This window comes from Aotus nancymaae, unplaced genomic scaffold, assembly GCF_030222135.1.
Source record: "Aotus nancymaae isolate 86718 unplaced genomic scaffold, 86718_ANA_hifiasm-v0.15.2.pri h1tg000036l, whole genome shotgun sequence".
NCBI lineage: Eukaryota > Metazoa > Chordata > Mammalia > Primates > Aotidae > Aotus > Aotus nancymaae.
Genome location: NW_026988450.1, coordinates 93759792 through 93777031, shown reverse-complemented (window position 1 = coordinate 93777031; position 17240 = coordinate 93759792). Strand labels below are relative to the sequence as shown.

Sequence of the window (17240 nt, the reverse complement as noted above, 5' to 3'; positions counted from 1 at the left end):
AAGGCGGAAGAATTACTTGAACCCGGGAGGCGGAGGTTGCAGTGAGCCAAGATTGCACCATTGAGCTCCAGCCCGGGCGATAGGAATGAAACTCTGTCTCAAAAAAAAATAATAATAAGCACAAAGCAATATTTCCACACTGTAATTTTATAAATCGTGAAGAAAGTAATACCTAAGACATGGGAGGGTTCTCAGTTATCCCAGTTTTTGTATTTTATTATGTCACTAGTAAAAAGAAGAGTCATTCGTCGTAAGGGTGTGGCTAGTATTTCACTGAGCTCTACAGGGTTCCTCCCCGCTTTTTTGATGTTTAAATAGTGTGTACTTTTCTCTCACTGCTTTGTTTATCTTATCATGCTCAGTTTGGGAGACGACTTCTTTTTTTTTTTTTTTTTTTAATCTTTTTTTTTTTTTGAGACGGAGTTTCGCTCGTTACCCAGGCTGGAGTGCAATGGCGTGATCTCGGCTCACTGCAACCTCCGCCTCCTGGGTTCAGGCAATTCTCCTGCCTCAGCCTCCTGAGTAGCTGGGATTACAGGCACGCGCCACCACGCCCAGCTAATTTTTTTGTATTAGTAGAGACGGGGTTTCACCATGTTGACCAGAATGGTCTCGATCTCTTGACCTCGTGATCCACCCGCCTCGGCCTCCCAAAGTGCTGGGATTACAGGCTTGAGCCACCGCGCCTGGCCCTTTTTTTAATAAATTCTCCCGTTAAGATTATTAGGTCTGGTTGGGTGTGTGAGTGACTTCTGGAATGTGCTGGACAAGAAGCTCGTGGGTGAGTGTGCTTTCAGTGACATGGTCTGGTTGTTGTTAGGTTGTAGACACTCTTGGGATCCTGGACCACCCTCTGGAGGATAGGAACACCATCGAGATGCAGGCCATCACCGCCCTGGCCCACCTCCGTGCTGCGGTCCTGTATGTGATGGATTTGTCTGAGCAGTGTGGGCATGGGCTGAGGGAGCAGCTAGAACTCTTCCAGAACATCAGACCTCCCTCTATCAACAAGGTGAGTGTGGTCACTCATGTTTTCCTTCATATCCTGCAGTATGAGAATAATGATTTCATTATTTTTCTTCCTTGCCTAGTCTCTTACAGATGTAGCCAACAAATGTGATGTGAAGAGAATAGCCGAACTTTCTGAAGATGATCAGGTAAATCATGTTAATATTTTGAATATTTCTTACTTAGCCATTTTGAATTCTCATCTCAGACAGCCAAAGTTTAGAAGAAGGAATTTTAGGAATATTTAATCCACAATTGTATTTTATATTTTATAGTTGAGACAGGATCCTCAGTGGTTTAGTGATGTGACATAGTAAAAGCCTAGTTAGTGGCAAACTAAAGTAAAAGCAGAGGTTTCTGGATTCCTACTTTGTTCTTGAGTGTGTGGAAACGTGTATTTGATGGTTGGACTTCTGGAAAATGTGATGACTTGTGAGAGAGCTGTTCGAGAAGGGTGCTCACAGGTGTTACTTCCTAAAACAGGTTCTGTGATTAAATAAGTTTGGGAAACGAATGACTGAGTGAAGGAGAAGTTTCTCGGAATTTGGGGCTTTCTGGATGTATAAATGATGAGTGTCTGCTAGCTTTCTCCAAGAGGCAGGCAGTGATTGTTGGGCCTAATTTTTCAAACTAATTGAGTTCTACAAACCTTGTCAATAGGCGTCCTTCATGATAAGTGCTTTTAGAAGCGTGCAGTGGTAGAGTGGCTTTCAAATTGTGGTCCTGGACCAGCAATGTCAGCATCACTTTTCCCTTGTTAATTTCTTCCTTAATTTCCTCATTGTCCCATTGGTCATTCTGGGACATGTGTATAATTCCCCCCACCTTTTTATTTTTACAGTTTTGAAAGTTTCTCTTGGTATTGATTTCTAGTTTTATTCCATTGTAATCTGAAAAGATACTTGACATGATTTTAAGTTTTAAAAATTGATGAGATTTGTTTTGTGGCCTAACATTTGGTGTATCCTGGAGAATGTTCCATGGACTAAGGAGAAGAATGTGTATTATGCAGCAGTTGGATGATATGTTCTGTAGATGTTTGGTCTACAGTCCACTTTGTTTGTTTGTTTGTTTGTTTATTTTTGAGACAGAGTCTCGCTCTGTCACCCAGGCTGGAGCACAGTGGCATGATCTCAGCTCACTGCAGCCTCCGCCTCCCAGGTTCAAGTGATTCTCCTGCCTCAGCCTATAGAGTAGGTGAGATTACAGGTGCATGCCACCACACTTGGCTAATTTTTTTGTATTTTTAGTAGAGATGCGGTTTCACCATGTTGGCCAGGCTGGTCTTGAACTTCTGATCTCAAGTGATCCACCTGCCTCGAACTCCGAAAGTGCTGGGATTACAGGCGTGAGCCACCATGCTTGGCCTACAGTGCACTTTAAATCCAGTATTTGTTGATTCTTTTTTTGCCTAGGATCTGTCTAATGCTGAGAGTCAGGTGTTGATGTCCCCAATAATTACTGACCCCCTTATTATTATATAATGACCTTCTTGTCTCTTTTTACTGTTTTTGACTTAAAATCTGCTTTATCTGATACAAGTAGAGCTGCTCCTACTTGGCTTTGGTTTCCTGTGTAGCGTATCTTTTTGCATCTCTTCTTTGTTTTCAGTCTGTGTATGTCTTTACAGGTTAAGTGAATTTCTCGTATGCTTTTTCATGTTTTCATGGTAGTGATTATTGTCTTCACTTCCAGATGTAGGACTTTGTGAAGCATTTTTTGTAAGGCTGGTCTAGTAGTGATGAATTGTCTCAGTTTTTGCTTTTCTGGGAAATAATTTATTTCTCCTTCATTTCTGAAGGATAGCTTTGCTGGATGTAGTATAGTTGGCTGGCAGGCTTCTTCTTCTTCTTCTTTTTTTTTTTTCCCCCAACACTTTGAATATGTAGCATCCTCTTCTCTCCTGGTCTGTAAGGTTTCTGCAGAGAAATCTGCTGTTAGTCTAATGGGGATCTTATATGTGACTTTAAGCTTTTCTCTTGCTGTTTTTAGAATTTCCTTTGTATTTGACATTTGACAGTTTGACTACAATGTGCCTTGGGGAAGACTTTTCTAGGTTGACTCCATTTGGGAAACTTTGAACTTCCTGGTTTTAGATGTCCATACCTCTCCCCAGTCTTGGAAAGTTTTCACTTAAATAGGTTATTAAGCCTTTTCCCTTCTCTTCTCCTTGAACTCCCATAATACTAACATGTATTCACTTAATGTTATCCTGTAAATCTTTTAGGCTTCCTTCATCCTTTTTCATTCTTACTCCTTTTTTCTTTCTGACGAGGTAGTTTCAAATGACAGAGATTTTTTCTTCTTGTTTATCCAGTCTGCTGTTAAAACTGCTGTTGGGCCAGGCCTGGTGGCCCGTGTCTGTAATCCTAGCACTTTGGGAGCCCGAAGCAGGCGGATTGCCTGAGGTTGGGAGTTTGAGACCAGCCTGGTCCGCATGGCAAAACCCTGTCTCCACTAAAAATACAAAAATTAGGCGGGTGTGGTGGCAGGCACCTGTAATCCCAGCTACTCGGGAAGCTGAGGCAGGAGAATCACTGGAACCCAGGAGGAGGAGGTTGCAGTGAGCTGAGAGCGTGCCATTGTACTCCAGCCTGGGCGACAGGGTGAGACTCTGTCTCAAAAAAAAAAAAAGAAATTAAAAAACAAAATCAAAACTGTCTATTGTATTTTTATCTCATTCATTAAATTCTTCAGCTACAGGATTTCTGTTTGACTCTTTTCTTTACAATTTCTGTCTCAATTTCTTGTTCATATCATGAAATCGTTTTCCTGATTTTGTTGAATTGTCTGTTTATATTTTCTTGTTTCTCATTGAGTTTCCTTCAAAAAATAATTGTTATTTTGAATTCTCTTTCTGGCAATTCATTGGTTTCCTTTTCATTAGGATCTGTTCTAGAGAGTTGTATTCCTTTCATGATTTCTTATCTCCTTGCTTTTTCATGTTTCTTGTGTCCCTGCATCGATGTCCCTGCATTTAGTAGAATGATGGCTTGTTTTATACTTTCTTCTGGAGTGGTTTTCATGAAGAAAGATTTTCACCTCACTTGGGTTTTAGTGTGCCATTTTGGAAGGGAACCGTGACTCATTCTGGATAGGAGCAGTGACATCATTTCTGTGCATCTTCCTCACCTCCAACAGAATAACTGTAGGTGGCTGAGTCGCCACAGCTCTGGAAGTTTGTGCCAGTGGCGATGTACATTTTTAATATCCTTGGTGTAAAGGGCTTTTGGGGTCCTGCTATTCTTGTTTTCCCCACAATGGTGGACTTAGCTGAGGGGATCTCTCTTGGTGTCACGTCTGACATGGTCTGCAAGTAGCTGCCACAGTACTGGGTTCTAGCTGCAGGAACCCAGATTGCTGAGGGACTGGGGCTCTAGCCTTAGGGCCTCGTGTACCTGTAATGGTACCTGGCCTTGGGATGCAGGTTTGTTCTCTGTGGAGGATCTGTGACTCCGAAGCACCCCTAGCAGCTTAGGCCCAGGGCCAGGTTGTAGCTGTGACTCTACCCAGGGGGTAAGGAGTCCTAGTCTGACTCCTGGGAAGAAGCACTCTGGAGGTCTGAGCCTGGGAAGCCAGGTACAGCTGCACTTCAGAAACCTGAGCCAGTAGGGAGGGCTTAGTGTCAATTCGAGGGGATGAGGCACTGTGTGGTAGTAACTCTGGACCCTGGGATGGTGGGGCCCAGCAGTATCCCAGACTCTGTGAGGTGGCAGCAACGACCCCCAGAAAGGACCAGTCCAGCTGTCACTTGGGCCCTGGAGGACAGGGAGGAGAACAGCAGTGACTCCACTTCCTGGAAAGAGTGGTGTCTCCGCAGCTCAGTCTGTAGGGTTAGTCCAGCTCCAGGGTTAGAGCAGGTGCTGGAGCTGTTTGCATGGTGGGGCAGGTGCCTCTGCTCAGCCCCTGCTCTGTTTCCCTGGGATGTGGAGTATGATGTCAGCTCCTCCCCATGGTGCTTGGCTGGTCAGTGTGGGCCTGAGGGGTGTGACTTTTCTGGGCGGCCCAGGCACCGTTTCCCTGGGATACATGGTACCTCTTCAGCATAGGTGCTGGGATACGTGACCACTCTGGGCATTTCCCAGGAGGCAGGGCACTGCTTCAGCTTAGGCAGCAGGGAGACAGGGATGCTGTGAGAGGCCAGGTGCCGTTTTCCAGGAGGCAGGGTACTGTTGGATCCTGGAGCAATGGGCGGCGGACTGGCTCTGCCTTCACCTGGCCCTGCTGGGAAGGGTGTAGTGGCTGCTTGCAGCTGGCTCAGGGGCGGTGGGCCACCAGGTTTGGGTAGCTTCAAGGCAGCTTAGCCTCAGAGACGAAAGGGATCTGTGGCTACTTTACCCTGAACAAGACACATTCCAACTGTGGTTCCAACCCCAGGATGGCAGAGCATCGTCGCCGCATGGGCCCAGAAGACAGGGCCCAGTGTCAGCTCCTCTGTGGAGGGAGTGCAGCTGTGAGGATGCCGGGGGACGCCAGTGGTGAGGGCTCTGGGTGTCCATAGTGGTGGTGGGGGCTGCTGGCATCCTCTTGCCTACCCCTCGCTGTTGGGATACCTCTCTCCTGGGTCCCGTCGTGTCACAGCTGTGGGGTGGGTTGCTGGCGGCCCAGCGTTTTCTTTGGGCTGTATTTCACTGTCTTGTGTTTCTGTGCTCACCAGGGTCTGTGATACTCTGTGGAGCTCTCCCTCAGTCATTCACATGTAGTTGTTCATTATTCTGACTACGTTTGTTGTGCGGACAGATGTGAGGGGCTACTAGTTGGCCATCTTGTTGATGTCCTTTGTATGTTCTTAATCATTGAAGAATATGAGGAAAATAACTTTTTAGGATATGTCTGTTTTTTAAGAGTTTGAAACAGCCACAGATGTTGAACAGTTCACATTTGCAACCTCCATCTGCAGAACTATATAGTTTGTTCTGTAGGGAACTGGAAATCAATAATACATCTCTCATTTTTTCTTTGCATTCCCAGAAAATATTTACAGATTTGCAGGCTGAAGGCTTCCCTATACTAGAGACCAGCACCCTGACTGAGGAAGGTGTTATTAAAGTTAAAGCAGAGGCCAGTGCTGCCTTAAGTCAGGTATCAGTCTTTTTACCGTCTTTCTCTTGTTTGATTAAAGTCAGTCGTCGGGATAAAAGAGTTTTCTTTCTAAACATTATTAACACTTGGAGCCCTCACAGCGGTGAGATGAGGGGCATGAAGAGAGACCCCTCCAAGACCCACTTTCCCCAGTGGACAGTGTGGTTTGAGGGGATGCTTTGCTGTTCCTACCCCAGACAGTTTTTGCCTAAAGCAGCTGCTGTAGGATGTGTTTGCTTTGTTTTTTACATTATTAGGCTTGCGATAGGCTTTTGGCTCATCGAGTGGAAACCAAAATGAAGGGAAGGAAAGTGAATGAGGTGCTGAATAGACTGCACCTGGCTGTCTCATCCAGGAGGGACGATAAGGTAAGATGGCTTACCCTGGGACAGATGCCATCCATGGGCCTTTTCCAGAAGCCTCAGATCCAGTTTCACACGCACACTGGCGGATATTGTGGGTGGGCCTCAGTTTCACCTTCTTGTGTAAAGAATCAAGAAGGTGGAGAAAAGTGCAAAGCGCTACGTGGCACCCGTTTCTCACTTCATTACGCGGTCACTGTTAGTCTAGTTTATCCTTCTAGAAATGTTTCTGATATAGAAGCTTAATTTTTAAAGTCTTTAAACACAGGTGGAAATCTGTTTTATTCTTTTTTTTTTCTGAGACGGAGTTTCGCTCTTGTTACCCAGGCTGGAGTGCAATCGCGGGATCTCGGCTGACCGCAGCGTCCGCCTCCTGGGTTCAAGCAATTGTCCTGCCTCAGCCTCCCGAGTAGCTGGAATTAGAGGCGTGAGCCACCGCGGCCAGAAGATTTTTTTTTTTTCTTTTTTTGGAAAGGAGTTTCGCTCTTGTTACCCAGGCTGCAGTGCAATGGCACGATCTCCCGTCAACGCAGACTCCCCCTCCTGGGTTCAAGCAATTCTCCTGCCTCAGCTTCCTGCGTATATGGGATGACAGGCACGCGCCACCATTCCCAGCTAATTTTTTGTATTCTTAGTAGAGACGGGGTTTCACCATGTTGATCAGGATGTTCTCGATCTCTTGACGTCGTGATCCGCCCGCCTTAGTCTCAAAAAAAGTGTTGGGATTTCAGACGTCAGCCACCGCGCCTGAAAGATTTTTTTTTTTTTTTTTTGAAACGGAGTTTCGTTCTTGTTACCCAGGCTGCAGTGCAATGGCTCGATCTCGGCTCACCGCAACCTAAGCCTCCTGGGTTCAAGCAATTCTCCTGCCTCAGCCTCCCAAGTAGCTGGAATTACAGGCGTCAGCCACCGCGCCCGGAAGATTTTTTTTTCTTTTTTGAGACGGAGTTTCGCTCTTGTTACCCAGGCTGCAGTGCAATGGCGCGATCTCAGCTCACCGCAACCCCACCTCCTGTGATCAAGCAATTCTCCTGCCTCAGCCTACTGTGTAGGGGGTGGCAGGAGTAGACCACGGACGGCGAGCCGGTCCCGGCAGGGGAGTCCAGGACCAAACAGTGGAGGGGGTGGGGCAGGAGGAGACCAGGGATGGTGAGCTGGTCTCAGCGGGGGAGTCCTGGGGCAAACGGTGCAGGGGGCGGGGCAGGAGGAGACCAGGGACGGCGAGCTGGTCCCGGCGGGTGAGTCCAGGGGCAGTCGGTGCGACGGGGGCAGGAGGAGACTAGGGACGGCGAGCTGGTCCCGATGGGCTAGTCGAGGGGCAAACGGTGCGGGAGTAGCAGGAAGAGACCACGGACGGTGAGACGGTCCCGTCAGGGGAGTCCAGGAGCAAATGGTGCGGGGGGGGTGGCAGGAGGAGACCAGGGACTGGGAGCCGGTCCCATTGGTGGAATCCAGGAGCAATTGGTGTGGTGGGGGCAGCAGGAGACTAGGGATGGCGAGCCGGTCCCTTCGGGCGAGTCCAGGGACAAATGGTGCGGAGTGGGCAGGAGGAGACCAGGGACGGGTAGCCGGTCCCATTGGTGGAGTCCAGGAGCAATTGGTGTGGTGGGGGCAGCAGGAGACTAGGGATGGCGAGCCGGTCCCTTCGGGTGAGTCCAGGGGCAAACGGTCCGGGGGGGGGCAACAGGAGACCAGGGACGGCGAGCGGGTCCCGGCGCGGGAGTCCAGGGGCAAATGTCACGGGGCGGGGCAGGAGAAGACCAGGGACAGGGAGCCAGTCTCAGCGGGGGAGTCGAGGGGCAAACGGTGCGGGGGGGGCAGGAGGAGACCAGGCATGGCGCGCCGGTCCCGTCGGGGGAGTCCAGGGGCAAACGGTGCAGTGGGGGGGCAGGAGTAGACCATGGACAGTGAGTCCGTCCCAGCCCGGGAGTCCTGGGGCAAACGGTGCGGGGCGGGGGGGCAGAAGGAGACCAGGGACGGCGATCTGGTCCCGGCGGGGGAGTCCAGGGGCAAACGGTGCGGGCGGGGTAGGAGGAGACCACGGACAGCGAGCCCTTCCCAGCCCGGGAGTCCAGGGGCAAATGATACGGGGTGGGCAGGAGGACACCAGGGACAGCGAGCCTGTTGCGGCCCAGGACTCCAGGGGCAAACGGTGCCGGTGGGGGGCCCAGGAGGAGACCAGGGACGGCGAGCGGGTCCCTGCGGGGGAGTCCAGGGGCAAATGGTGCCGGGGGAGCAGGAGGAGACCAGGGACGGCGAGCAGGTCCCGGCGGGGGAGTCCAAGGGCAAATGGTGTGGGGGGTACAGGAGGATACCAGGGACTGCGGGCCGGTCCCGGCAGGGGAGTCCAGGGGCAAACGGTGCGGAGCGGGTAGGAGGAGACCAGGGACCGCGAGCCCGTCCCGGCACGGCAGTCCAGGGCAAATGGCACGAGGGGGCGCAGGAGGAGACCAGGGTCAGCGAGCTGGTCCCAGCAGGGGAGTCCAGGGGCAAAAGGTGCGGCAGGGGCAGGAGGAGACCAGGGACGGCGAGCCGGTCCCGTCGAGGGAGTCCAGGAGCAATCGGTGCGGTGGGGGCAGCAGGAGACTAGGGATGGTGAACCAGTACCGGCACGGGAGTCCAGGGGCAAATGGTGCGGGAGGGGCAGGAGGAGACCAGGGATTGCGAGCCGGTTCCTGTGCGGGAGTCCAGGGGCACATGGTGCGGGGTGGGGGGCAGGAGGAGACCAGGGACAGCGAGCTGGTCCTGGCGGGGGCGTCCAGGGGCAAACGGTGCGGGGCCTGGGTATCTGGACAGTGGTAGGTGCCAGGGGGCCTGGGTCTCTGAACGGGGGTAGGTGCCGGGGTCCTGGGTCTCTGGACTGGGGTAGGTGCCGGGGTCCAGGGCCTCTGGACGGGGTAGGTGCCGGGGGCCTTGCTCTCTGGACGGGTAGGTGCCAGGGGTCCTGGGTCTCTGGACGTGGTAGGTGCCGGGGTCCTGGGTCTCTTGACAGGGGCAGGTGCGGGGGACCTGGGTCTCTGAACCGTGGTAGGTGCCGGGGGATGGGTCTCTGGACAGGGGTAGGTGCCGGGGTCCAGGGCCTCTGGGCAGGGGTAGGTGCTGGGGGCCTTGGTCTCTGGACAGGGGTAGGTGCCAAGGTCCTAGGTCTCTGGACAGAGGGTAGGGGACCTGGGTCTCTGAACGGGAGTAGGTTCAGGGGGCTGGGTCTGTGGACAGGGGTAGGTGCCAGGGGTCCTGGGTCTCTGGATGGGGCTAGGTGCCGGCGGGCCTCGGCCTGGGAAGTTGCCGGGGTGCACGGCCTCTGGACAGGTGCAGTTGCTGGGGGGCCTGGGTCTCTGGACAGGGTCAGGGGCTGGGGCGTCTGGGTCTCTGGACAGGGACAGGTGCAGGGGGGCCTGGGTCTCTGGAGAGGGGCAGGTGCCGGGGTCAAGGGCCTCTGGACAGGGGTATGGGCCAGGGGTCCTGGGTCTCTGGACGGGATAGGTGCTGGGGGCCGGTGTCTCTGGACAGGGGTAGGTGCCGGGGGGCCTGGGTCTGGGTAGGTGTTGGAGTTCAGGGCCTCTGAACAGTGGCAGGAGCCGGGGGGCCTGGGTCTCTCCAGAGGGGTAGGTGCCGGAGGGCCTCGGTCTCTGGACAGCTTTAGGTGCCGGGGGGCCTGGGCCTGGGTAGGTGCCGGGGTCCAGGGCCTCTGGACAGGGGCAGGTACCGGAGGGCCTGGGTCTCTGGTCAGGGGTAGGTGCCGGGGTGCCGGGGACCTGGGTGACTGCACAACGGTAGGTGCGGAGTCGTAGACAGTGGTAGGTGTTGTGGGACCTGGTTCCCTGGACAGGGGTAGGTGCGGGGTCTTGGACAGGAGTAGGTGCCAGGGGTCCTGAGTCTCTGGACAGGGGTGGATGCTGGGGTGCCTGGGTCTCTGGACAGGGGTGGATGCCGGGGTGCCTGGGTCTCTGGACAGGGATAGGTGGCGGGGGCCTGAGTCTCTCGACAGGGGTAGGCACCGGGGTACTGGGTCTCTGGACAGGATAGGTGCTGGAGGCCTGGGTCTCTGAACAGGGTTAGGTGCCGGGGGGCCTGGGTCTCTGGAAAGGGGTAGGTGTCGGTGGCCCTGGGTCTCCGGACAGGGGCACTTGCCGGGGTCCAGGGCCTCTGGACAGAGGCAGGTGCTGGGGAGCCTAGGTGTATTGAAAGGGGCAGATGCGGGCGCGCCTGGGTCTCTGGACAGGGTTAGTTGCCGGGGGACTTGGGTCTCTGGACAGGGGTAGGTGCCGGGGTCCTGGGTCTCTGGACAGGAGTAGGTGCCGGCGGGGCTTGGTCTCTGGACAGGGGTAGGTGCCGGGGGACCTGGGTCTTTGGACACGGGTAGGTGCCGGGGGACCTGGGCCTGGGTAGCAGCTGGGGTCCAGGGCCTCTAGACAGGGGCAGGTGCCGGGGGGCCTGGGTCTCTCGACAGGAGTAGGTGCCGGGGGGCCTGGGTCTCTGGACAGGGTAGGTGCCGGGTTCCAGGGCCTCTGGACAGAGTAGCTGCCGGGGGCCTGGGTCTCTGGACAGGGGTAGGTGCCAGGGGGCCTGGGTCTCTGGACGGGGGTAGGTGCCCCGGTGACTGGGTCTCTGGACAGGGCTAGGTGCCCCGGTGACTGGGCCTGCGTAGGTGCCAGGATCCAGGACCTCTGGACAAGGGCAGGTGCCAGGGGGCCTTGTTCTCTGGACAGGGGCAGGTGCAGGGGGCCTGGGTCTGAACGGGGGTAGATGGCGGGGTCCAGGGCCTCTGGACAGGCTAGGTGCCGGGGGCCTGGGTCTCCGGACAGGGGTATGTGCCAAGGTCTCGGGTCTCTGGACACCTGGGTCTCTGGACAGGGGCAGGTGCCGGGGGTCCTGGACGTCTGGACGGTGGCAGGTGCTGGGGGGCCTGGGCCTCTGGACGGTGGCAGGTGCCGGGGGGCCTGCGTCTCTGGACGGTGGCAGGTGCCGGGGCACCTGGGTCTCTGGACAGGGTTAGGTGTGGTGGACAGGGGTAGGTGCCGGGGTCCTGGGTCTACAGAAAGGAGTAAGTGCCGGGGGGCCTGTGCCTGGGTAGGTGCCGGGGTCCAGGGCCTCTGGACAGGTGTAGATGCCGGGGAGGCCTCTGTCTCTGGATAGGGGTAGGTGCCGGGGAGACTGGGCCTGGGTAGGTGCCGGGGTCCAAGGCCTCTGGACAGGGGCAGGTGCCTGGGTCCTGTGTCTCTGCTAAGACGTAGGTGCCGGGGTACCTGGGTCTCTGGACAAGGGTAGGTGCTGTGGGGCCTGGGCCTGGGTAGGTGCCGGGATCCAGGGCCTCTGGACAGGGGCAGGTGCCAGGGGGCCTGGGTCTCTGGACAGGGGCAGGTAACGGGGGCCTGGGTCTCTGGATAGGGATAGGTGTCGGGGTCCAGGGCCTCTGAACAGTGGCAGGAGCAGGGGGGCCTGGGTCTCTGCATAGGGGCAGGTGCCGGAGGGCCTCGGTCTCTGCACAGCTTTAGGTGCCGGGGGCCTGGGCCTGGGTAGGTGCCGGGGTCCAGGGCCTCTGGACAGGGGCAGGTGCCGGGGGGCCTGGGTCTCTGGACAGGGGTAGGTGCCAGGGTGCCTGGGCCTCTGGACGGGATAGGTGCCGGTGGCCTGGGTGACTGGACAAGGGTAGGTGCGGGGTCGTGGACAGCGGTAGGTGTTGGGGGACCTGGGCTTCTGGACAGGGGTAGGTGTTGGGGGACCTGGGTCTCTGGACAGGGGTAGGTGCGGGGTCTTGGACAGGGGTAGGTGACAGGGGTCCTGAGTCTCTGGACAGGGGTGGATGCCGGGGTGCCTGGGTCTCTGGACAGGGTTAGGTGGCGGGGGCCTGAGTCTCTGGACAGGGGTAGGCACCAGGGTCCTGGGTCTCTGGACAGGATAGGTGCCGGAGGCCTGGGTCTCTGGACAGGGGTAGGTGTCAGTGGGCCTGGGTCTCTGGACGGGGGCACGTGCCGGGGTCCAGGGCCTCTGGACAGAGGCAGGTGCTGGGGGGTCTGGGTCTATTGAAAGGGGCAGATGCGGCGGCGCCTGGGTCTCTGGACTGGGGTAGTTGCCGGGGGACCTGGGTCTCTGGACAGGGGTAGGTGTGTGGGGGCCAGGGTCTCTGGACAGGGGCAGGTGCCGTGGTCCTAGGTCTCTGAACGGGGGTAGGTGCAGGGGGGCATGGGTCTCTGGACACTGGTAGGTGCCGGGGTCCAGGGCCTCTGCACAGGGGCAGGTGCCGGGGGGCCTGGGTCTCTGGACAGGGGCAGGTGCCGGGGGCCTGGGTCTGAAAGGGGGTAGGTGCCGGGATCCAGGGCCTCTGGACAGGCTAGGTGCCGGTGGCCTGGGCCTCCGGGGTATGTGCTGAGGTCCTGGGTCTCTGGACAGGGGTAGGTGCCAGGGGGCCTGGGCCTCTGGACGGGGGTAGGTGCCGGGGGGACTGGCCCTGCGTAGGTGCCAGGTCCAGGACCTCTGTACAGGGGCAGGTGCCGGGGGGCCTGGGTCTCTGGACAGGGGCAGGTGCCAGGGGCCTGGGTCTGAATGGGGGTGGATGCCGGGGTCCAGGGCCTCTGGACAGACTAGGTGCCGGGAGCCTGGGTCTCTGGACAGGGGTATGTTCCGAGGTCCTGGGTCTCTGGACAGGGGAGGTGGCGGGGGCCTGGGTCTCTGGACAGGGGTAGGTGACGGGGGGCCTGGGTCTCTGGACGGGGTAGGTGCCAGGGGGCCTGGGTCTGTGGACGGGGTAGGTGCCGGGGTCCTGGGTCTCCAGAAAGGAGTAAGTGCAGGTGGGCCTGTGCCTGGATAGGTGCCGTGGTCCAGGGCCTCTGGACAGGTGTAGATGCTGGGGAGGCCTGTGTCTCTGGATAGGGGTAGGTGCCAGGGAGCCTGGGCCTGGGTAGGTCCCGGGGTCCAAGGCCTCTGGACAGGGGCAGGTGCCTGGGTCCTGTGTCTCTGTAAAGAGGTAGGTGCTGGGGTACCTGGGTCTCTGGACAAGGGTAGGTGCCCTGGGGCCTGGGCCTGGGTAGGTGCCGGGATCCAGGGCCTCTGGACAGGGGCAGGTTCCGGAGGGCCTGGTTCTCTGGACAGGGGCAGGTGCCGGGGGCCGGGATCTCTGAACGGGGGTAGGTGCCGGGGGACCTGGGTCTCTAGACAGAGATAGGTGCCGGGGTCCAGGGCCTCTGGACAGGGGTAAGTGCCGGGGGCCTCGGTCTCTGGACAGGGGTTGTTGTCGGGGGCCTGGGCCTGAGTATCTGCTGGGGTCCAGGGCCTCTGGACAGGGGCAGGTGCCGGGGGGCCTGGGTCTCTGGACAGGGGCAGGTAACGGGGGCCTGGGTCTCTGGATAGGGATAGGTGCCGGGGGGCCAGGGTCTCCGAACAGTGGCAGGAGCAGGGGGGCCTAGGTCTCTGCATAGGGGTAGGTGCCGGAGGGCCTCGGTCTCTGGACAGCTTTAGGTGCCGGGGTCCTGGGCCTGGGTAGGTGCCGGGGTCCAGGGCCTCTGGACAGGGACAGGTGCCGGAGGGCCTGGGTCTCAGGACAGGAGTAGGTGCCGGGGTGCCTGGACCTCTGGACGGGAAAGGTGCCGGTGGCCTGGGTGACTGGACAAGGGTAGGTGCCGGGGTCCAGGGCCTCTGGACAGGGGCAGATGCGGCAGCGCCTGGGTCTCTGGACAGGTGTAGTTGCCGGGGGACCCGGGTCTCTGGACAGGCGTAGGTGCGAGGGGGCCAGGGTCTCTGGACAGGGGTAGGTGCTGGGCGGCCTGGGTCTCTGGACAGGGTTAGTTGCCGGGGGCCTGGGTCTGAACGGGGGTAGGTGCCGGGATCCAGGGCCTCTGGACAGGCTAGGTGCTGGGGGCCTCAGTCTCCAGACAGGGGTAGGTGCCGAGGTCTTGGGTCTCTGGACAGGGGTAGGTGCCAGGGGGCCTGGGTCTCTGGACGGGGGTAGGTGCCAGGGGGACTGGGCCAGCGTAGGTACCGGGGTCCAGGACCTCTGGAAAGGGGCAGGTGCCGGGGGGCCTGGTTCTCTGGACAGGGGCAGGTGCCGCGGGGCCTGGGTCTCTGGACAGGCTAGGTGCAGGGGGCCTGGGTCTCTGGACGGTGTAGGTGCCGGGGGGCCTGGGTCTCTGGACGGGTTAGATGCCGGGGGCCTGAGTCTCTGGACAGGGGCAGGTGGCGGGGGGCCTGGATGTCTCGACGGTGGCAGGTGCTGGGGGGCCTGGGCCTCTGGACGGTGGCAGGTGCCGGGGGGCCTCCGTCACTGGACGGTGGCAGGTGCCAGGGTCCAGGGCCTCTGGACAGGGGTAGGTGCCAGGAGCCTGGGTCTCTGGACGGTGTAGGTGCCGGGGGGCCTGGGTCTCTGGACGGGTTAGATGCCGGGGGCCTGAGTCTCTGGACAGGGGCAGGTGGCGGGGGGCCTGGATGTCTCGACGGTGGCAGGTGCTGGGGGGCCTGGGCCTCTGGACGGTGGCAGGTGCCGGGGGGCCTCCGTCACTGGACGGTGGCAGGTGCCAGGGTCCAGGGCCTCTGGACAGGGGTAGGTGCCAGGAGCCTGGGTCTCTGGACAGGGGTAGGTGCCGGGTGGCCTGGGTCTCTGGACAGGGGTAAGTTCTGGGGGGCCTGGGTCTCTGGACAGGTGTAGGTGCCAGGAGGCTTGGGCCTGGGTTGGTGCCTGGGTCCAGGACCTCTGGATAGGGGCAGGTGCCGGGGGTCTGGGTGTCTGGACAGGGGCAGGAGTCGGTGAACTGGGTCTCTGAACGGGGGTAGGTACTTGGGGGCCTGGGTGTCTGGACAGGGGTACGTGGTGGGGTCCTGGGTCTCTGGATAGGGGTAGATGCGGGGTCCTGGACAGGGGTAGATGCTGAGGGGCCTGGGCCTGGGTAAGTGCCGGGGTCCAGGGCCTCTGGAAAGGGACTGATGCCGGGGGTCCTGGGTCTCTGGACAGGGGTAGGTGCCGGGTTCCAGGGCTTCTGGACAGGTGTACGTGCCAGGTGGCCTGTGTCTCTGGTCAGGGGTAGGTGCCGGGGTCCAGGGCCTCTGGACAGGGGCAGGTGCCGAGGGTCCTGGGTCTCTGGAAAGGGGCAGGTGCCCTGGGTAGGTGCCGGGGGCCCTGCGTCTCTGGACGGGGGTAGGTGCCGGCGTCCAGGGCTTCTGGATGGGGTTAGGTGCCGGGGGTCCTGGATAGGGGTAGGTGCCGGGGGGCCTGGGTCTCTGGAAGGGGGTATGTGCTGGGGGGCCTGGGTCTCTGGACAGGGCTAGGTGCCGCGGGGTCTGGATCTCTGGATAGGAGTCGGTGCTGAGGGGCCTGGGAATGGGTCGTTGCCGAGGGGCCTGGGACTGGGTAGGTGCCGGGGTACAGGGCCTATGAACAGAGGCAGGTCCCGGGGAGCCTGCTTCTCTGGACAGGGGTAGGTGCCAGGGAGCCTGGGTCTCTGGAAGGGGCAGGTACTGGGGCATGGTTCTCTGAACGGGGGTAGGTGCCACGGGTCTTGGGTCTCTGGACGGGGTAGGTGCTGAGGGCCTGGGTCTCTGGAAGGGGTAGGTGCCCGGGGCCTGTGTTTCTGGACAGGGGTAGGTGCGGAGGGTCCTGGGTCTCTGTACAGGGGTAGCTGCCGGGTTCTGGGCAGGGGTAGGTGTTGGGGGACCTGGGTCTCTGGACAGGTGTAGGTGCGGGGTCCTGGTCCTCTGGACAGGGGCAGGTGTCGGGGAACCTGGGTCTCTGGAAAGCGGCAGGTGCCGTGGCGCCTGGGTCTCTGGACAGGAGTAGGTGCCGTAGGGCCTCGCTCTCTGGAGAGAGGCAGGTGCCGGGGGGCCTGGGTCTCTGGACAGGGACAGGTCACGGGGGCCTGGGTCTCTGAATGGGCGTAGGTGCCGGGTGGCCTGGGTCTCTGGAGAGGGGTAGGTGCCAGGGTGCTTGGGTCTCTGGACAGGGGTAGGTGCCAGGGATCCTGGGCTTCTGGTCGGGGTAAGTGCCGGCGGCCTGGGTCTCTGGACAGGGGCAGGTGCCGGGGTCCAGGGCCTCTGGACATGGCTAGGTGTTGAGGGCCCTGGATCTCTGGACAGGGGTCAGTACCGGGGAGCCTGGGTCTCTCAACAGGGGTAGGTGCCGGGGACCAGGGCCTCTGGACACGGTAGGTGCCGGGGGCCTTGGTCTCTGGACAGGAGTAGGTGCCAAGGGTCCTGGGTCTCTGGACGGGGGTAGGTGTCCGGGGGCCTGGGCCTGGGTAGGTGCCGGGGTCCAGGGCATCTGGACAGGGGCAGGTGCCTGGGGGCCTGGATCTCTGGACAGGGGCACATGCCGGGGGCCTGGGTCTCTGAACGGGGGTAGCTGCCAGGGTCCACGGCCTCTGGACAGGGGTAGGTTCCGGGGACCTGGGTCTCTGGACAGGGGTATGTGCCGGGGTCCTGGGTCTCTGGACACGGTATGTGCCGGGAGCCTGGGTCTCTGGACAGGGGTAGGTGCCGTGGGGCCTGGGTCTCCGGACAGGGGTATGTGCGGGGGGGGCCTGGGTCTCTAGACAGGGGTTCGTGCCGGGGGCCTGGGCCTGGGTAGGTGTCAAGGTCCAGGGCCTCTGGACAGAGGCAGGTGCCGGGGGGCCTGGGTCTCTGGACAGGAGCAGGTAAAGGGGGCCTGAGTCTCTGGACAGGGATAGGTACTGGGGGGCCTGGGTCTCTGGACCCCTGTGCCGGGGGGCCTGGGTCTCTGGACCCCTGTGCCGGGGGGCCTGGGTCTCCGGATGGGATAGGTGCCGGGGGCCTGGGTCTCTGGACAGGGTAGATACCGGGGGTCTG

The 17240-nt window shown here is 59.0% G+C and overlaps 1 long non-coding RNA gene and 1 pseudogene across 1 annotated transcript; one reads left to right on the top strand and one right to left on the bottom strand.

Annotated features, from left to right (window-relative positions):
• LOC105705718 (NUT family member 2F-like) overlaps nucleotides 1-17240 on the bottom strand; it is a 181078-nt pseudogene that overhangs the window by 4336 nt on the left and 159502 nt on the right.
• On the top strand, nucleotides 1106-6431 carry LOC135278000 (uncharacterized). Its single transcript, XR_010345521.1, has 3 exons — nucleotides 1106-1157; nucleotides 5980-6090; nucleotides 6348-6431. It is a non-coding gene; the product is annotated as an uncharacterized LOC135278000 (long non-coding RNA).